Raw genomic sequence first — 5,921 nt, 5'->3', positions numbered from 1 at the left:
AAGCTTAAAAGTTTACTATTAAATTTATTGGAAAGCGCTTCACTCCGTTTATCTCCGTCTTTGCTAATGGAAAACAAAGCTTGAGCCGGATAATAGCCAAAAACGCTTGTGGCAAATACAGCAATATGCTACATATCGCACGTTTAATAATATAACGAATTATTTCAAAATTTCAATTTTGTGGGAAAGAGCAATTAAAGTTTCATCATTTCATACACATATACAGTTGGTATACAAAAAGACGGATGGAAAGACACATATCTTCGCCATATTTGGGAAGTTTGGTTATCTGTTAGACTGAATATTATCTACTTATCAAGCTTATTAATTGCATTATGAAACCTCCAAAAACGTAAATTTTGAGTTAGGTACATTTATCTATAATTGAACGTGCGGTATGTATGTAAATACAAAGATATCGATATTCTTATTATTTTTTTTTAGTTTAGATTGAAGTATACGCAAATTACTTTTTAAGTTGTTTTTGTGATGACCATGGGCAGAGGTATACCTACTGGAGAAAATTTTTTAATTTTTGTAAGTGTGTATATACATAGGTATACGAATGTACGTAATGTGCTAAAAATGAGTGAATTACAAAATAATTGAATTGTTTGTGAGTGTCATCGAGTCCTTGGGGGGTTTATTTTTTTTATATATATACATATGTAACTATATATTTTTTCTAATATTATGCTCGAGTGAGTTGCTATGTACGAATTAAAGAGAAACACGAATCCCTTGGGGAATTGCTGCTAAGTAATTGAATTGAATATCAAATTAGAGAAGGCAGTACATAAATGTTGCATACAATAAAAATACAAAAAATTATAATTGCGGAGTTAAGAGCGATATTATTTGCAAAAACTATAGTTCATGAGTTGCAGTTAATTGCAGTTGAAGTAAGCTCAATTAAATGGGTCTAAGGATGCTATTATCCAGTCGATTTTAGGGTGCAGTCTGGTACAAAAGAAGAAACTACTTTTTGTGAGAATAATTCTCATTTCTGTGATGGGACAGTCAGTGGCCGTAACAAAACATGCACCCCCTTCAAATTCTCAATAAATATTTAAAAATATTCGATGTTTTTACGCTTAAAACATAGGATGGGCTTAGAAAATGGAGACTTAGCATTAACACTGTTAAGAATGAGTAAAAATAAGACCCAGGCTTCCCCCAACTCAGTACTTAATTGATAAATAACAAGCGATGCTAGATCCTTAAAGTCATTTAACTGGATGTACTTGCATACTGGACAATACAAACAAAACTTTGTTCGATCTAGAGGTCGAATGGAGACAAGCATTGAGTGTCTCTCCGTTCATCTGGAGATTTACTTCCCTGAAAATCGAGATTTTCAATGGGAAACTAGCACTTGCTACGAATTCGGCCATACAGTATCTGGTTAGTAAAATCGAAAGCGCCTTCGAAGCCAAGAAGATCGTCGCTCTGTGAACCTTCTTGGACATCATCAATAATACTACCTATGGATCTATATCGAGGGCATTGATCCAAGAGGCTTAGACCCTACTACTACTGTTTGGAACGACGCTATGTTTCGTGAGCCCAAGAGTGGGCAATACTCCAGTGAAAATCAGAGTGATAAAAGGCTGCCCACTGGGAGTGGTCCTTTCCCTCTTGCTTTTTTGAATTATGGGTAGACGACCTATTAATCAGACTACATGAGTATGTCAACTGTTATTGAAAAATTCACTAAGGATGAAATGTTTTACAATTAAGTGGTACATACCAATCGATTTCATTTTTCACCGAGAATTTAAATTCAAAATAATTTTTTTTTGTTGCAATTTATGTGCAAAATAAAGAAAAAAACAATTATTTTTGATTTTACAAAAATACTGAATATTAAATACACTTTATGTGTTGGGAGCGGGCCTTCCTACTTCTGCCCGAGCATCCTTATACGAGGAGAAGCCGTAGAGGTCATCTGTAGTGCTTATAGAAATGGATGTTAGTATGAAACTTACTGGGATACGTCGCTGTTTTGTTGCTGTTATATTAGGCCCAAGGTTAGTAAGTCAACATTATCCTAGTTCAGAAGATTATAATTTATAAAATGTTGAATTTTCTGTGCCAAGTGAAGCCAAGTCCTTCTACACCTGGTCTTTCCTACCCTGAGTAGGCCTTCCTCTTCCTCTGTTACCAGCATCGGGATTCGTGTTGAATACTTTCAGCGCTGGAGTGCTGAATTTCAATTCGCTGCACTATGTATATACCACTCTCATAAAGCTCATAAAGCTCATCGTAAAAGTCGTCTGCGTGGTATTCGGCATCGCTAACGCGCAAAGGCTCGTAAATCTTCCGCAGACTGTTTATCTCGAAAACTCCAAGAGCCGCAACATCAGATGTTTTCATTTTCCATGCTGTTTCGCCCCACACCAGCACGACCATGATGAGGAGGGATGAGACTTATAGAGTATTATTTTTGTACGACGAGAGACGTCTTTACTTCTCAATTGACTACTCAGTCCAAAGTAGAACTTGTTGGCAAGAATGATTCACCGTTTGATTTCAAGAATGATTCTCAGTTTGAAATTATTATTTGTGTCAATGTTGTTTTTAAAATAATGCAGTCATCTACTTTTAAGAAACTATATCTGTCAACAGTGAGGTGGGTGCCGAGGTGCGTATGCTGTGACTGTTTTTCTGGTAACAGGAGATACTTCGTTTTGTCCTCATTCCCAACCAAGCCGCATGCTTAATAAAGTCTTCATCAAAGTATGTAGAGGCCCACCATTAGCTCCGAAAAAAAAGAGAAAATTTGTATAAGAATAGCAGAAAATGAAACAAATCCCACAAGAAAACTTCATCAAGTGAATAAAAAACAACCCAACACTACAACTGCGATAAAAGTTAAACTCATCAAAACATTTGCAGTTCATTCTCGCCCGCACAAAGTAAATAAATTGTATCTCGAGTTAAAGTTTTTACGACTCCGTTTACTTTGTAATGCTGCCGATGCAGCATGTTGCTGTTGTTGCTTGCTGTTGCCGAAAAATATGGCCGCAGAGTAGTGCAACTGACCCAACAACAGTACATAACATTTGGCAGTGGCGTTCAAGTCGGAGCGCAGCTGATCTCTGCGCCCGCTACGACCATTAGCCATTGTTGAAGAAAAGCATAGTCATGGCACTGGCACTGGCATTGGCATTGGCATTGGTGGCAAGCAGCCGCTGCTCCTGCGTTGAAGCTATAAAAATACTGGAATAACATAATAATTGCAGCACCCTTGAACTTTGGCTAACTCACTGGGCCACATGCTGTCATTTTGACTCAGTCGGCAACTCTGCTCAGTCGGCTGCTCTGATACCACCAGTCCAGCTACTAGAATGTGATTAATTTTTTTTCCAGGCTCTTCGTACCACAATTGTCTAAGTTTGGGTAGTTACGGGCAGCTTCTTTTGGCGCACTTTCACGCTAACTGCCGCTTTTCTGCAACATACATATTAAGTACTGCAGGCAACTGCACTTTAAGTGCCAGCAAGCGCACACTCACCTCACTTCACTCTCCATGCGATATGCGAACGTACAAATCACTGGCTGCCAACTTTCTTGGCCAAGTGGTCTTCTACGTTCCCTTGCGAAATTGGCATAAATGATTGGTGTGCGAGGCGATGTGGATTAATTCGAATGTGTTGCAGGTGCAACTTACTGTTGTAGTTGTTACGGTGATTGGTGATTGCTGTTCTTCTTAGACCATTGCAAGTCCATGCGCTCAGTTGATCAGCAATGTTTGGCCAATTGCGGCTAAATGCAATTGGCTCATGCAGGGACGCACCCAGGAATATATTTTAGGGGGGTTTTATATTTCTGAAGATATATCACCGGAAAATACTGAACATTTTCTTCAGATAATACGCTCTTTAAAATATATTTATGCAAGTTTTATGTACAGTATGTAATAAATAAATAAGCGTTTTAAAATTCATAAACTGCACTTTATTTACATAAGATTAACATAACTCAAACACTTTTAACCGACTTTAAAAAAAGGGGAGGTTATCAATTCGCCGGAATACGTAACTTTGGACCACGTAAACCGATTTCAATAATAATTTTTTTGTAGAAAGATGGTACCTCAAGGTTAGGCCCGTAATTTGGTTTAGAGATCCGATGATTGGATCATGAAGAAATTAACGGTACCCCTAAATTTGAATATAAGAATTGAAGTCGGTTGTGTTCTTTCCTTAAAAACTACTTTTTTTTAATAAAAAGTTCTATAAACTCAAGATGCGCTCAACTTTCAAAAGTACCTAATAAAAAATATTAAAAAAGACTCAGTAAAAATAAATTTATTGATTCCATAAATTTTTGCTCTTTTATGTTCCTTTTTTCGATTTCTGGTTTTTGGCTTTCGATAAAAATGGTGATTTTTCACGATTTCTAAATTTTTTTAATATTTCGAATACCGAAAAAATTAACTGAACTCTCAAGAAAAACGAAAAATTCATATAAAACGACGGACGAGAAATGGAAAAGAAATATTCTACCAAAATTTCCTAAATCAGTTTGCAGCTCTCAAGAAAAAATGCTCGTATATTCATTTCCTCATGAAAATTGACAGCAAAAGCAAAGCGCTTTTTCAAGCAACAGAAATTATAATAAATATTTCTTATTATTTCCTTGAGAGCTGGATTCTTAGCTTTAAGATACAGTTTGTATTTGAGGTTATTAGCTTTAGGGGGGGTTTGAACCCCAAAACCACCCCCTGTGTGCGCTAATGGGCTCATGCATGAGCTGCTATGCAATATGCATGTAGGTATGTGATCGTCTCTGTATGTGTGTGTGTGTGTGAGTGTGTGTACTTGGTCTGCTGGCCATCATTAATAAGACATTTTGGCCAATTGCTTTAAATCTGCAGACATTTTGGACTTGCAGCATTACGGCCTACAGGCCTTGGCATTTCCTCAGCATCAATAAGACGGCGGGGTACCGAGTTCTCGGGAGAATATACGTTCATGCGGAAAATTCATTTTACCCAGTAGTGTAATTGCCAGGTTCTCGGCTGTGATATATATTTTTATTTGGTGTTACTTAAAAGTAACTATGTATATCGCAAATGTTTAAAAGATGAAAAAAAGCAAAGCTTTGTGGCTCAGTGTAATCGTATCTCGCTTCAATTCAAGTTGAGCTCAAAGCACTCGTAGTATATTCAATACCCACTTTAAGCCGTTAGGCCTTTTTATTACTGGGTGTAACAAACTACCCAGCCAAAAATCGGTAATCGCTTGTAGTGGTACCGCGTTCTAGAACGCATTACCTTACAATATCTTCAAATTTTTCTCCTCTTTAAAAATTCATAATTTGTCTCTTTTCACAAAACTTTCTTTTCTGTTCTCATATAATTTATTTTAAATGGATTGATGAGTTCGACAACCGTAAAAGTTCAAAATCAGTTTTTCGTTGTTGAGATCAAAATCAGTACGGACATGTATGGCTTTTCACTCGCAATTTCAAGAGTGCAAGAAGCGAAAGGGTGAGCCATTCCCATCGCCTAATTCGATTCCACTTTAATTTCTGTGGTAATCATGTTTTTTTTTGCTGGGTAAGTACATAATATATGTATGTATGTACCCGTATATGTATGTATGTGAATACAAATAACGCCATTCGTGTGTGCATTGAAGCTTGACCGCTGCACACCACCAGCTCATGCAACAGCATATGGCTACAAGCTAGGGGCACATGCACTTCATTGCGTAAATGTATTTGTTTTGTTTGGAAAATTGGTATCAAATTACTGTAATTTGGCTACCATTCCTTATGCTGCAGTGGTAATTGCAACTTGGGCAAAACTAATTTGTGTCCATTGGAGATTTAGGATCTTTTGATTGGAAGCCGAATATTAAACAAATATGTTCTTATTTGGGAAATGAAGGCCGAGCAGTGGTGAAAATTAT

This window comes from Rhagoletis pomonella, unplaced genomic scaffold (genome assembly GCF_013731165.1).
Source record: "Rhagoletis pomonella isolate Grant_MI unplaced genomic scaffold, Rhpom_1.0 Rhpom_scaffold_00004, whole genome shotgun sequence".
NCBI lineage: Eukaryota > Metazoa > Arthropoda > Insecta > Diptera > Tephritidae > Rhagoletis > Rhagoletis pomonella.
The sequence above is the reverse complement of the archived record's forward strand: the minus strand, read 5'-3'. Positions refer to the sequence as shown.